The sequence below is a fragment of the Strix aluco genome, chromosome 19 (assembly GCF_031877795.1).
Source record: "Strix aluco isolate bStrAlu1 chromosome 19, bStrAlu1.hap1, whole genome shotgun sequence".
NCBI lineage: Eukaryota > Metazoa > Chordata > Aves > Strigiformes > Strigidae > Strix > Strix aluco.
In genome coordinates this window covers 9,510,540-9,526,936 of record NC_133949.1, presented here as the reverse complement: position 1 = coordinate 9,526,936, position 16,397 = coordinate 9,510,540, and positions in this window count along the sequence as shown.

Below are 16,397 nucleotides of genomic sequence, written 5' to 3'. Positions count from 1 at the left end.
GTCACCAAAAGGGTCACAAATCTAGGTGTCTTACACCCAGCTCAGTTTCCCCTCACATCTGTAGGTGCCTGTGCTAAAGACTTTCTGCCTAGATGCCCCAGGACTGTCCCAGCACACGCATGAGCAAAATGTTGTCCTAAAGGCAGCAGTAGGGTTAGCCCCAGTCCAGCATACTGACCCCAAAGAGACTTAGTTTGGCCCTGGAACAGGCAACGCTGCTACAGGAGAACAGATTCTGAGGTAAACTGGATGAAATCAGCACAGTGTAGCATACAGAAAGGAAACTTCAGAGGCAGGAGACACGTGGGTTGAGAGAACAGGGAGCGTACACTGGGTACTGGTCAAACTGGAGCCAGGACTTTGACAGGCATCAAAGTGTGGATGATGCAGAAAGAAAGGAAGAAAAGTTAGAGACGAACCTATCAAAAGTTGAGATTCTTAAATGAACACTCTCCATTAATTTATGCAGACTGTGCAAACAGTAAACTGCAGAGGTAAAGTATGAATACCACACCCCAAGACCTGCCAACCAAAATCCCGGTTTCTCAGGCTCATGGATGGAGCCTGATCCATCCATATCCTGATCTGGATCCCGATCCTCATTTTTGAATTAAGACTGTGCTGGATTCTGTTACCATTTCAGTGAGAGGCTTCTACAGTGAATACCACCTCCCTGACTAGCTGAAGACCAGGGTTGGTGTTTGGGTTGGGTGTTCCTCATAGGATTCACCCTGCACCATGCTTCCCACTCACAAAGCCTCTTCTGGGGTTGTACAACTATTCTGCAATGTCCTCAGAAGGCATCAGCACTTCATCACATCAGTTCCACCCACCTTGCACTCAGCACCCACAACTCGCACACAGCAGGCTCCAGCAGTACAAGCAGAGCACCACATGAGCCTGCCAGGAGAAACTGGCCCCATACATCGCCCCCAGCGCTAGCACAAGCTAACAGCATAGCACGGACAAGCCCAGCAGCTCTCAAAAACACTTTATACGTTGTAATCCAGGGTTAGAACATCTAGTCTGGAGCCAGGCTCCAACCCAGCTCTGAGTACCAACTGCAGGGAGATAGCAGAAATCAGAGTAATGCAATTTCAATATCCTCACAGAGGTAAATGCGTTCAGTTGCCTCAAGGCCTCTGTAATCATTAATTATTAACTTAATGTCTGTCTTCCCTGAGGTATCCATTATCCTGTGTATCCTTCCAATAAGGCAGGGGGTAAACAGCTTGAAGATTACCTGATAGTATTAATGAAAGTTTGCAAATTGATTTGGTTGGATTAGAAAGTGCTTGGCCATTAACTGATCTCAGAATTTGGAAAAACAGTGGTGTACAGTGAAAGATGTTTTCTTTCAGCTTTATCTGTGCAGAAAAGAAGAGGAGCCAGGCACAGCAGTGCTGGCTGGTCTTTTGGATGATTCTCTTTCCTGTCTCCCATCCAAAGTGTAATTAAGGAAAGCCTCCGGCAGAAAACTCAGTTGTAGCAAGAGGTAACATTAATGCTGCCATGTTCTAAATGCCCCTTCACAAAAGTTAAGTCAATCTTATTCCTAAAACCCAGCCATTTTCTGAAGGTTTCCATATTTTCACTACCAAGCTATGGGATAGGCCTGAGGGGTCAGATTCACAAAAGAATTTCAGTAAACAAACTCCAGTCCAGTCCAGCACCGAGATCCTCAGAGCTGCCTGCCTAATCCTTTAAATATCTCCAGATCCACAAACATGGAGTGAGGCAGGGCGACAGGCTGACTGTACAGACATTTCCAATTTGTACTTTCTTCTTGCATAAGCTGCTGCTTAGCTTATTTTCCAACTCCCAGAAAGCTGCTTTTATAACCCTCCGCAACATCTCATTTAACCGAAGGAGTATTTGTTCATTAGCGTTACTTGCAGCAGGATGCACATGTCAGCGTGGGAGTTCAATCCCGAGGATATGACAAGACAATTCATACTGCAACACACAGACTCTGGAGATGCTTCTGTTCCCAGTCTGCAGCTCAGCTCTCACCCCAGTTCCACTAGCTGCCACCTCCACCCTGGTTGAAGTACCACGTTCAATTCGCAGGCAAGACAACCACATCTGCAGGCTGTTCAAGACTGACCAATATTAAAAGCCAGCACCTCCCTGTTCGAAAGATAAGGCAAACCTGAGCAGATTACCATTACTATTTTTCATCCAGAATGCCACATGTTTTTAATAGCTGCACGCGCAACAAGCAGCAGTCACATTTCCAATCTGCCATGCACTTTGCTGGGCCCCTTGTGCTCGAAGAGAGATCTGTATTCTCTGATCCTATCTGAATGTCAGGGAGTGATTTAAAGTGAGACCAAGTAACAGTCTTTTCTTGATAGATTTTTGGATACGTTGCAGTTTGCTGTTTAGTCAGGTAGCATCTGTTCTTCAAGCAGAGGAACACAATACTGCTCCTTCATGTAAATTTATGGAAGAAGTTACAATTTTATCCTATATCCTAATAAGGATTCAAACTCAGTTTTTAAAGGGAGAACCTTGTTTGTGCTGGAGTTTTGTGCCTGTTATTTTATCATAATTTAAAATCAAACTAGTCAGACACCAAATTATTTCCTGCTGAGAAATGTGCAAAAGCTCCCTTTATTCCTATATCGTCTTTACCGCTGGCATCTTGTATTTATAGAGTTTAGATGGAGAACTTAACATCCATGTTTTCTCCTTTTAAAGTCTCTCCTTTGATCTAGTCATCCATCCAGGAGATTGCTTTGATCCTTGCAGTTTTTCTAATTCCAAATATGCAATTATGCTTATCTAGTCCTGGAGGATCTGAATGTTTCAAGCTGTCCCTCATACATTGCCAGTTTACCAATACACCACAGCTCTAATCAAAAATAACTTATTCTTGCCCAGAGCACTACAGGCTACAGACTGCTCATCTGCCATCCTGAAAAAGCCGGGAGAGCCTGTTTCTCCTTGCCTGGCCATGTCACAGGATGACAGGTCTCTTTATGGGAAGCAAGATGGAGAACAGGCTGACCTACTGCCTGTGATAGAAGGGCATCTCATCGTGCTGAAAACTGAGGTTGGTGAGCAAGTGGAAGAGTCCAGAAAGTGACAGTCACGATGAGGAGAGGAGCTCTGGGCTATCAGAGAGCTGCACAGGCTGGAAGCCCATTAGGTCACCTGATGACACCATCTTTCCCTCTCTCTTGCACCACTTTTCAGTCAGTCAAAAGTCATTGCTTACAGAGCTGGCATTTGATGCCAGGAACCAGGGGTTATGTGAGAAACTGGACATCATGGCCCATGACGTAACCGAAGTTAGCAGGGAAGACAGCAAAAATGGCATGGGGAGCAGTTCTTCAAAAAGACAACCGCATTCCCCCTCCCATCAGCCATAAGAAAAGTGGGCTGAGACTCTGATTCCAGGCCTGTTTGTTGCTTGGTTTTAAATATCTTATGTCTTATAATGTCATTATGCCACATGAATGAAGACTGGTTATCTAAAATGGCCTGATCTCTCCCCAAGGGAGCAGGGAAGGAGGCAGAAGAGGAGGAATGCCGTTGTTTCATGATGGGATCTCAAGTAGTAGGGGATTTCCTTCCAGATTCCAGAGGATTGAAACAAATTGAGATGCATCATCCTAATGCTTCTTTGCTCAGTATTTTGACATCACATTACTGCTTAGCACCTGAAACTGATCTGATGGAAGATGTGACCACAGCTCTGTTTTCCTCTCAACTACTAACTTCTTGTTTGCCATTCCCTATTCTCATACTCAGAAAGAAATGAAAATGTTTTCTAACATGTTAAAGAATGATAGGAAAAAATAAAAAAGGAAGGAAAATATAAGACAATCTGAAGAGACAAGTGGAGACAACTACATATGGCATTTAAATAATTTTTTTCTTAGATGAGCCCAGACAAGCCCGCTGGGGATGCAGATTTCTCCCATCGAAAGGTGACTGCAATTTCCCTTCCTGACCTATATAAAGGCTAATATTTCTGTTCTTGCAAATTGAAGGTCAAAGTGGCAGTTTCTGTGAAAAAGCTTCTCCTACCAACAGCACAAGGAAGAAAAATTACCTACTGTGGTTTAGCACCACCCTGGCACTACCAGCAGCTTTTCAAGTGGCAGATGACACATGGAAGGCAGGGAGACAAGCCGCTAAATCACCCTCTTCTATCCAGCAAGCCCATCAGCAGCAAGGCAAAGAACATTTTTCATGCTTTGCTTCAGACAAGACTGACAACACCAGAGCAGCCCCAACACCACCTTGTATTTAACAAGTCAGCTAAGAGATTAAAGAGGACTTTATTTTGCCCGTCTGTCCTAATGAGAACTACTTTTCAGGAGCTCTCAGTAGTTCAGACAGGTACGTGACTGAGGTTCAGTGTCTGCTCTCGCAGAGTGAATCCTGATGCCACAACGGGGTGCAAAGAAGAGGCTTGCAGCTGGGAAAAGACAACTGATACGTGATGCTGTGTGCACAATCCTGTTACGCCGCTCTAGCGAAAACCCTTCTGGGAAAGTTGCAGCAGTGGAAAATGAAAGTAGGTTGGTGGTAGTCGAGCTTTTCTGAAGTTGGCTTTCCTTGCCACACTGCAAAGCTCTCGTGCAGGCAGAGTTTGCTTCCCACAGAACTTCAGTGGCCACCATCACCTGAAGTTTCAGGCAGGGTCAGTGAAATCTCTCAGCAGAGTTATGTTTTGCAGACTGACTCACTGCTTCAAAGTTGCAGCCTTCTGAACCAGCTTTTCCAAGCTGAATTACTTGCCTGACATTTGAGAAATCTCAGTGGACTCCCTTTCTTTGTAAGGGAGAACCTCTAAAATTCATTCTTCTTTGTATTCCAGAAATTGCCATGTAGTCCTCCTCCAGAAAAGCTTAACACTCTGTTTATGCTGCAACAGTGCTTCCTGCCCCAACAGATTTTAGAGTATCAGTCCTAGATATGAGATATGCCTGTTGCAGGTTTCTCAGCTTTACATATCAGTGTTTTGCCTGAAAGAGGCAGGTTAATCATAAGATTGTTTGTAAATTTGGCAGGGGAGGGATGGTGTAAGTTTAAGATACCAAAATCATTTAGCACTTAGGAAGGATATTTGATAAAGTTTTAAAAAACAGACCTGGTAACAAAGTTTTACTTTTTGTGACTGTCAGTTAAAAAATTCCCACTGTTCTCTCAGTAGTTGCACCTGCAGTTTCAAAAATATTTGTTCTACTGTAACACCTGGTTACAGTAACTACTGTAACTAGGTAAGAGCAGATATATCCCAGACTGCTAAAAAGTAGGTTCAGCTTACTCTGAAGAAAGATGACTCACTAGGTGATTCTACACACATTGAACAGAAACATATTTAAAACTTGGAATTACAGTACCTCACTTTTCTGTCCTCAAAACATTTGTCTGCACAGGTGGTGCCCCTTTGGTGGCATGGGGTGAAAACAGAGAAAATGGGAGTATATAGAGGTCATGAATCTTGGGAAGAAAAGAGGAAAGAAAAGAAAGAAAGGGGAAAAAGTACTATGGGAATAGAAATTGTTCAAACCTCATTCCTTTGCATAGAATCTAAGCATCAGACATGTAACATGTAATACAGTCCCAGTCAAATGCAAGCACTTAACACACTCCATCTGCACAAGCAGCAAACAATCCAAGCGTATTTTGGATGATAGATGTAGGACCAGCACGTATTTATCACTTAACTAGCTGGAGATTTGATCATCAGATAAGCATCTGTTAAAAAAAGCATCTGCCTTACAGCACAGAAATTTAGAAGCTCATACTCTGGAAGATGCCCAGATTCAAAAACTGCTGCACTTGATTTTCATGCCTGTTTTACCCTTAAAAGATAGATGGCTCGAAGTCACTTGACATTTGTACTAGGAAGCCAGAGCAAACAGACAAAGCTGGGTAAGGGCTTCTCTGCTGCGTGTGCTAACAAAGAGATGGACAAACATGTCGAGCCAAAAGCCAGAAGCTCTGGGAAGCATGTTCGGCAAGGCTGCAGCTCTTATAGATCCAAAGAGGCTGTTATAGTTTCAATGTGGAGTGCAGCACTAGCAGCACAGCTAATTATCATGGCAGGCAGTTGCAGTTGGCGTTGGTTAAGACACCTCCTATGCTTGAGGGATGGCTCTGGAGGAAAAGGAAGGTACAGTAATAGAGGGAAAACTGGAAACCTGGCCTTCCACAGCATCTAACTGCCTTATGAAGATGTGATGTGATCTGCACAGCCGCTGCATGCACAGTTACCCTCCTACCAAATCAGCAGCTTCCAAGCTTGATTAGACTGCAGAGCGGGATAGCATGGGGTTTATATTACAGATCAGAGACTTCTCACAGCTTTTTTAAAAATGCAGTCTGACCTCCATTCTAAAGCACTTCAGGGAATCTTTGTCCCAGAGCTTGAGAAAAAGGTAGAGCTATAAATTAAAATTGCATTAGTAGTTTCTTTGGTGGTCTGCAAAGCAGGGAATTTTTCTGCGTTTATAAAAAGTTATACCCCAAAATTATATGCAGTGCTTCAGCATGGAAACACAGATCCACTCAAAATGAAAAAGGAAAGTTTAAGCACTGTACTGCTCAACAGAGAGGAAATGGCATTACTGAAAGACCTAGCACATTAATTGCTTTCTAGCATTCTCATAATCCTATCTGTCTTTGTGATACCTACATGAAAGCATAAACCTCTCGTTCTTTCTGAAATAATTCTTTCTAGTTTTATATACACGAAAGGTGCAAAATTTGGACACTTTTACTTGCAGCTGGCATTATTTCCAGGTGATTTCTTGTTAGCACTTAGAGAACTTTTCGCTAAAGTTTAGGTCCACTTTTAGCTAAAAATCAAGTTATATTCCACACATAGGTTTAATACCTAAAGGGTAGTCTGAAATTAATCCATAGACATACTGTTTTATTGCTTTTGCACTGTATTTCCTGTATTTAATGCCAGATTTTTTTTGATGGAAGGTAGCAATCATTTAAACATTAAGAACAGTCATCTTGGGGACACAGTTGTCAGATTTAAGGATCAGAAATTATATAGGCAGCTATAAAAGGATAGGAAGTGAATAGATCAATATTATGAGGTCCAGTAATTCTTTGAAATATTAAAATGAAATGGGAGAACTGTTTGCAAGAACAACTTGATGATTTAAGTTATGCAGCAACTCCAGGGGCAGGTAAGAAAGCAGCTAGCAACCTCTGTATGGTGCCCTGAAAGAGTTAAGGACGTCTTTATCAAAAAGGTTTCCACTCTGAAGCAAGGTCAGACTAAGTAGGACTTGCAGTATGATCCTGTTGAAGGTTAGACTTTTAGAACAATGTAGCAATATTATGCTTAGATCAAGAAAGATGTTCTTTGTCTATGTTAAAGCCAAAGGCATCCCCAATCAGGAGAACAAGTTGATAGTCGCCTTTGAGCAAGGACATTCCGGAGCAATTAGACCTTGAAGAGGATACACAGAATCACAGAATTCTGTATGAATGTGTATACATTGCCAACTTGGCAAGCAAACTCAAGGTCCACGTATCCTTCGCTGAACTACCCTCATTATAATACTAAAAATCACGTCTACAGGTCAAGAAGACCCTTGCCCAGGTGAAGACCCTTCTCCTGAGCATGCGTAGAAGTATCAGCAGTATTATAATTGTACGTAAATTACTAACCAATCGTTGTAGAGAGGTTGGACTTGGAAAATTACTAACTCTGCAAGTTTTGTGTATAAACATAGCACAAAGTCCCATTGGTGTGCTTGACTTGTGGGAAAACATGGAGCACCTAGGCTTGTGCATCCCTAAAATAAATAAGCAATTTCTCACCTGAGTGTGTGATTATTGACCTATTGCACACCGGGTGACAAATCCACTTTTTGGACAACAATCCCATTCTGAATGCTGGAAAACAGAAAGCCTTGACAATTTTAGTGCACAGAACAGCACTGGCAGCCACTTCATCTGCAGGAGAGTCACTGCAGGAGCATTTACAGAGAACAGATCTCTAACATTACACAACCCCTTTAGAGGGTCCTGTCAGCACCCTCCAGATCACTATTTACATGCAGAAAGTGAGCAAAACATCACTGAATTAACCTTCCATTTCCATCACACAGACAGTTAAGCATTTTTATGAGCGAAGCCCTAAGCGTGTAGTAACATACTGCTTTGTGATATCAATCCAAAAATAATCTGGCATTCTTTGGAAGCATTTGGTCAATGACTTTTCGGTGCTCGTTCTGCATGCAGAGGAGGAAGGAGTGTCCTGTCACATTAACTAGAACACGGGTTCCCATAAGGATGTGGGTATTTGAAAGCAAGCCCTGGATGCAGCAACCCCACTCGTTTGAAGATCTGCATTAATTCACATTAATTCAGGAAGAGGTACACAGCTCACACAGAAATGCAGCAAGTCAGAGTAAACCAAAGTTCAGCTAAAAAAGCTACACATAGTGTAGGACAAAGTTGTGTATCCTATTCCACTCTGAATTTCAACCAGATACATACGAGTGTCATTTGTTCTGTGAGAAAAGTGATCCAAATCATGTCATTATTCATCCCATCTGACTCTAAGCATGCGGTACAGGTGAGTTAAACTCTTAATCTAAAATGACTTATGCATTTCACTGGGATTTCAAAATTCAGCCTGTAGACCTAAGCATTTCAGACTGGTCCAAAAAGCAGTTACTTTGTTTAGTGATTTTTCTAGGACACAGACATTTAAGGTTGCAGCATGAAAGTTTGGAAACTTTAATATTTTGGTGGTTCTTTGAACATGACAAAGCAATTCTCCCTCGCTATCAAGTCCAAAACAACAATCCAGATTTCTCTTCCAGTCCCACTTGAGAATAAATGTAGCTAGAAGCCCCCTTTATCTGCCTTTCTATCAGGGGAAAAAAAAAAAAAACCAACAAACCCAAAAACTAGTAAGATTATTTAACTAATGAAGAAACGAACCGCTTTTGGTTCATTTTCCTGGTCCTATTATTTCCCAGCCCTTTTCCATAACCCTTTGTTGACAGACCATAGCAGGGGTTTGGCTGTTAAGAAGAATCTAAACAAAGTCTCAGCTCAGGGCACTCCTAGCGGAGGAAATGTCCCAGCCTGGTTCACCTGTACTGAGTAAGGGGAAGAGTACACTGGGAGTTGGAGATCGCTCTAAGCAACACACGTGTAGAGAAACAGTCATCCTGGTTATCCCACTGAAGTACAAAGGCAGGATCATTCACCTCGTGTTTAGGCATACTGTCTTTTGGTGCTGGAGAGTCTTGAGGACGCCTGAAATTCAAACCGGAAGCCTCTGATTTCAAAGTTCTGTCAATGACTTAGTCTGCTTCTCAGCAGTGGTATTAGCTCAGGCCATATTTAAGTTAGCATTAGCCATTCAAAGTATCTCTAAGAAAGGACATAATCCTTACAGGGAGTGGAAACCTTCCTTTCCTACATCTTCTCGCAGCAAAACGCTAGAACCCTAAATTAGCAAAACCAGGACAAAGCGTGGAAGGTTCCCAAGGGAGAGAGGTTAACCCGCTTGTTTCAGATTTCATCTAAGAGGTTTCAACACCAGGGTAACCTCCGTGCCTGTACTTTCTATGCAGTGAACACAGCAACTATACCTAAGAAACTAACTTACAGTAATAACTCTCCTCACACATTGCATAATGAGGTCCCATCTATAGCCCCAGAAGTTGTTTAACTCTCAAAAGTGACTTATTCCAGGCTATCAGCCAAGTGAATGCTTAAGTAGAATATATGTAGCTATGATCTTCACAGGCTGGTATTCATCTTGTCTCAGAAATTGTTTAGGGCAGAGAGGTTAAGAAGAATAGAGTGCAGGTTTAAAAAAGATTTGTTTCTAAGAGACACTTCACTAGATTCATTCAATTTAGTGAAGAAACTAAGGTTAGGAGAATGCCTTTTAGAAACTATTGTCTCATAGTAATTTAATACATAGGTTTTCAAAAGGAGACAGAAAGCAGTTAAGAAATGTTGCAGCTCAGTTAGATAAGAAGCTATCTCATTAGTATGGATTGGATCTAAACACCTTAAGAATAGCTGTCAGCCTCCTTACAAGGCAAATCCCATAACCCCTTTCTTTTAGACTCCGCAAGACAAGCTACCCATAGCTTTGAAGGCGTCCTGTCATATAACAGATTTACTGACTAGTCTAACAATACCCCTGAAGGTAAGGAGAAAAAGACACTGATCTAGATAAGGCAGTTAGACCTGGTTTTAAGAAAATTCACTGATCAGACAGGCATCATTCTCAAATGGTGCTACGAAGCACAGCATCTCCTATCATAAGGGGGAGGAGTCTTCAGAAAGACAGAAGAGAGCAAAACTCCTAGCTCTGGGCCTGAACATAGCTCACACATCTCTCTCCCCAGGCAGAGAACCAGCAGAGCTGCTGCTTGAGGTTTTTTATAACAGCATGAGGCCAGTTGATTGGGTTTCATCTGCAGTGGGTGGGTGTTTCCAACACTGTCAGCATTTGCTCAGACAGTTATTGTGACCTTAGGTGTAAAGGTAATGGTGTAACTGCAGGCAGACCGGCTTTCTCCAAAATACCAACAGATGATAATCAAGATGGAAAAGCTTTTTTTAATGTTGTTTTACATGTATTTACTTCAATGTGCAGGTGTTTTCAGTCACTCATGTTTATTTCAGTGAGATTCCAGATTTGGAAAAATTACATGGGAAAACTGGGAGCCAGAAAGGAATGGAATGAGAAGGCAGAGGGACAGGCCAAGCCTGGACTTTACTGAGGGGCCTCAACAGTCTGGAGAAAGGGGCCAAGAGGAACCTCATGAATTCAGCAAAGCCCCTCTACCTGGGACAGCTTAGTCCCCATGCGTAAGTGCAGGTTGGGACATGGGCAGCAGCCCTGCAGAGAAGGACCTGGTGGTTCTGACAGCAACAACGTGAATGTGTTTGGCTGAGATACACGGGAGCCAAATAGCAGCTCCTCAGTTCATCTTAACTCGTTTGCAAAGATCTTCAGAAAGAAAAAGGAGGTACGTTTCATTGAAAGTGAAGGGATAAAATATCCCAGGCAGCAATAATCCGGCATCCCAACTGCTCTGAGGATACACAGAAACAAATAGACCCAGAAGCAACATCTGCAGATAGGTCAGAGGTTTTGCATTTCTTTTGGCTTTGGTTTAATCCCATTTCCCATGCTCCAGGGAGCTGCAAGTGAAACAGAGGTACTGTGACAACCCACCCGCTCTCCAGAGAAGGGAATGAGGCATTTAGCAATCATTAGGACTCACGCTGTTCAGGCAGGAACCCAAAATCCCTGGTTCCAGCACTAGCATCTCATTTCAGGGTCTTGGGAGAAGAAGCAGCAGCAAATAGCCCATCCCTGGAGAGCTATTCTCTGCAAAAACAGCTCTGCAGTGGCAGTCACAATCTGGCTCTGGAGACTTTTATGTCTCCAGTTTCTAATGTGGACTGGTTTAATATTTTTTCTAACTTCCTGCCTCCCTAATAGAAGTCAGCTCCAATGTGAAATTGGCTCTAAGCACTGCAGTCCCCTGATCATGAATGCTCTCAAGAGATGTGGCATGGTGATCAACATGAAGGTTGGATTAAGGTTTAGACTGCAGCTTTTGGGAGTCATACAAGTCACTAATTACACATACAGCCCTTAGCGCAGCACTGTGTAACGCTGCCTCCTACTTCAGGGAAGATTCAAAGAGAGATAACGCAGTTTAGACTAAAGTAAGAAAGTTCCCTGTAACGTTAATTTCCCTCCAAGCAGAGGTTTGTCTATGCCTCCTTAGCAGGTGGCATCCTGAGGCTCTGTTAAAGCCCAGAGATAACAACTCCTACACTTGCTGAACAGCAGAGGCCAAGAGCTGGGGTCTCCAGAAGTCATCTTGTACCTGAGTTTCCACCTGCCTTCTGAAACATGGTCTTGGCTGTGGAAAGCCTGAAGAGTGCTAATACTTCATACAGCTAAAGATATCCCACAGTCTCCTTGGGCAGGACATAATGGAGTGACTGTCATTATTGTTACTCAGGTATCAAAGTGAGATTAGATCTGCAATCAGGCGTACCTCAGTCCCACACTGCAGGCAGCAGGGCTCAATCTATATCAAATTTGTTTAGGAGTTTCTTTCATTTAACTGTCTTTGATTTGAACGTATGACACCAGTACAGACCAGCTGTCGAGCACAGATTTGACAGATGTGCCATGAAAGAACATAGGAAAGTGCACAGCAGCCTTGGGACTACTTTGTATTAAAGCAGAGAACACAGATTACCTGAGACACAAAAAGAAGTTGAACTGCCTCGGCCCTGTCTGTTCTCTATTGGTATACAACTGCCACTTAGTATAACGAAGAAACAGAGAAGAGAAATTGGGAATTTGAAACCTGCAAGATTCCTGGCTGTTAAGATAATAAGCAGTGCTTTGCACGCGTATGCTTTTAACACAACCATCCACAGATCTGACGGGGACAATGAAAGGTAGGCACCGATTAAATTGCACCATTTTCTTTCTGGTCACGAGTGTTACTTTGCAGGAGAACTAGTCAGAAGCGTTCCAGTAAAAAGCTGTTTGCATTCAAAAACAGACTTTTTATCAGAAGCCTTGAAGACTCTGCAAAAGAAAAAAGACAAAAAAGTTTAAACTTTTATAGCCCTTCCTGAAAATATTCATGTTTTTCTGAAATTAATTTTAGATGTCTCAAAAAATGAGATATCCACATTTTAGCAACAGTGATTCCCTAACAAGGTCAATTAAAAAAAAATTCAGCCAAGGTTCAATCTCATTCTCAAGGATTCAAACCTGAAGTTTTCAATTATGAAATTTTGAAAAAATATTCTCCAAACATGCAGAGATGAAAAATGAATTTAAGAAATGCTTTGAAACAAACAAAAAAATTCGAGCTTTTATTTTAGCTTTCCTTTGTTTTCCAAAAGTAGGTGTCATCTTTCAATCAGCACCAACATATAGCATGAGATTTGTGTTCACTACACTTGCATGTGTAATGATGCTGGTATAATTTGCAGCAGATGTACATTTGGGGAGAAATTATTTTCCTCAGAATCTATTTGTGTGGGAGGATGAAGTATGGTTATAATGAAGGTGCTGTGGGAGCTGAATGACTTTGCATCTCAAGTACAGGTGCACTTGGGTGTAACTTAAACATAGTTTGCAATCTCTCTAAATGGAGCATTTATAGCCAATTACACTTGTCATTCACCTTGCAAATACGTCTACCTAATTTAACAGCATATGCAGTAAGCAGAAAAATAAAGGATATTATATTAGCTGACAGCAGAATAGAGGTGTAGATATCAGCATCTGTATATATCGCACATTTGGCAGATTTCTGAACCGAAATACAATGAATTCAAATAGTGGCCTCCAATGCCCTTATTCTCTCTCCATCAGAAGCCTCCTGTCAAGTGTAATTTTCTCCAGGAAGACATGAATCTAGCTGAGACTTTCTAAAACCTGTCCAAGTGATTTGGACACTCACTTCTCATTAGTATTAACAGCAAATGGGCATGAGCATCTCCTTCAATGTCTTTGGAAATTTCTGCCACATTTTTTTGTGGCTGTTAAATGACTCTTTGGGCAACCTGCACTAGAAATGACAAATTTCACATTTGTTTCCCTCTACTCAGATACTCATAATGTCCATGTACCAAATGTCAAGATTTTCCCTCAAAAAAACCAGCTGAGATGTGGCAAGAGGGAGGAGAGACACAGACTTTTGCTGCGTTTGGATTAAAGGACAAAGTTCACATTCCAAAACCGTCTCCTCCACAGAGGGCTGTATATACTAATTTCAGGATAATACCACATTCCCTGTCATCTTTCTGTAACCGCCCTAGGCAGGCACGTCACTATGATGGGAACAGGGATGCAGAAGAGTTACGTGGCTGCACGTACCATACACACTGAATCAAAAGCACCAACCTGAAGAGCACTAACATGGTGGGAAAGGAAAGGTGAACTGCCACCCGTACACCTGATAACACATCCTACAGAAGGGAACAGCTATTCTTTTGAGATCCAAATTTTTAGCGCTAGACCTTAGACCATATTTAGTCCCACTTACTCTTTCAGGAAACACCCTTCCTGTCCGTAAGAAGAAAATGTGAACTGAGAAAAGCAAACTCATTTATAAACTGACAATAGATTATATTCACCCCTTTCCCCACCAAATTGAGGGCCAGAAAGAGGCTCGTAAGAGATTTCATTCCTGTTATATGCAGCTTCAACTTTTCACGCCCTCAGAAGCCAGAAAGTCTTGTAAGTCACTTCTCAAACCAGAATTACTGTGAATCCTTTCAGACTGAACTGTCATCTAGCACTCTGCATTTTACTTCACCGTTAAGCTGGTAGTAGCTTTTCCTTTCAGAGTAAATCCTACCAACAAATAGATATGCAAATAAGTGAGTAATATTGAGCTTTATAACTCCCTTACATGGCTCCTTGATCTGTTATTTAACTGACATCACTTCCTTTTTTTTCAAATGTATTTCATGCATATATGTCTGTTTTCTATAATCTTCTCCATCTCTCTTATCTCTTGTATTTTAATAAACCACATGTCCAGATTCAGTATCTTCTTTAGCAGCCAGAGAGGGAGATATATTTGTTCATTGCAGTTATTAAAATTCTAAATATCTCCCTCCCTTTATTTGATTTTAGTGAGATTCCGGACATTTTCTCAATACTAAGAAGATTGGATTCATTGGAATGTACTCTGAAAGAAGTCTTGCATCGAAACTTTAATTTCAGTTCAAAACCCCATCAAGTTAAGGTATCCCCTGATCTGGACAAGGCGAACCTTTTTTAATGAACTATTTTCAACACTAGTTTAAGATGAAACTAAAATTGTTTTCTGCTTCTTAATGCTATGAAAAAACACCACAAAATCTGAGACCGTTATTTTGCTTTCACATGTATTTTAACTCCCGACAGAACTCCTGATGGCCACTTTGCCTAAGCAAGGACAGACTTAAACCTTTAAATCTGACTTTTCAGGCATTATCTTCCTTGTGTTAGTGGAATAAACTACTTAAAACAGAGTTCTGCTTTCCTAGGGATCTCTCTACTACTCTGTCACTGATGACTTTTACATAGAGAAAGCATTATGTTAAGAGGCTCATCTCAGCAATTCCAGTATTAGCTATCAAGAGAGACACCAGCAGTGATTCCTTGCTGATCCTTTGAGAAACAGCAGTGATTTGTCTTTGCTTTCTGTGTCCTTTGTGGAAAGATGCTCACTGGATATATTGCTCTATTCACAGCTGTTTAGAGGTACATCTTGGCCAAAGTGGGAGTTGGAGGAGTTTATTCAAACATGACTGTAAAACCCAAAGTAATTTCAATTCCTCCCCTTGCAAACATACCTTCCCACCAGAATAAGAACGGTAGATGCACACTGCAACTTCAGGGGAAGAAAGTGCTTACATGGAAAACTTAAGAGCAATGACCAAAATCAGGGCCCTTCAGGCCCACGCCAGTTGAAACTTTTCTATCACTTCCTAATGTCATCTCAGAGCTGTTAGCCACAAAAAGATCAGAAGATGCATAGTTGCAATTTTCCACCCATTTCCTTGGGGCCACAGTGGAAGAACAGCCAAATTAACTCTACAGGCTGAAGAGTCTTCAGCTACATTGTTCAAGAGAAAGAGAGCTGGAATTAAGAGTGCCCCAGTTTTGCTGCTACAATTCCCAGGCCTTTCAAAAGCATCCAAACATCAGTTGTGTCTGCTTCTCACTGAAGAAATTAATCTGAAACTCACGCTTTCTCCCTGCAGCATTCTGCCACCCGCCTGCGCATTCCATCACGGGTCAGGTCATCCATCTCCAGTCTCAGCACGGCTCACCTGTCCCTGCCGCCATCTAAACACCCTCCGGACTGACAAGAGCCAGAAAGCAGTTCATCTCACCCTAACTGAAGCCTCTGAAATGCCCTCTGCAGGTTCCTCTGCCTGATTACAGTCACACCCTAGTTTAGATCATTTTGCAGACTTTTACAGTAGAAGTCAGGAAAGCGAATCCTACTGCTGAGAGGTTGCTCAGCTGCCTTATTTAAATCTGATAACGATGCACTGTAGCGAGTGTCAGCCCTTGAGTCTACCTTTCCATCTCTTTTACCAAGCTCAAACACACAACGAACAAGAGATCTCACCAAAGGGGATGCCGTGAACACTGCACCGTGCTCCGTGCTGCCAGCAAGCTCTCTCTGAACAGTGTACGCACCGCATCTTTTCCTGAGTTTTATCGTTTTCTTCCCCTACGTCAGCGTTAATACAAACTGTTGCACCAGTCACTGCTGGTTCTGTAAATAATTTCTCAACGGTACATCTTTTTCAAAGCAATTTGAACAATTAAAAATTTAACCACGTTAAACTCGGCACACGTACCTTCAATCCAAGTCTGTCAA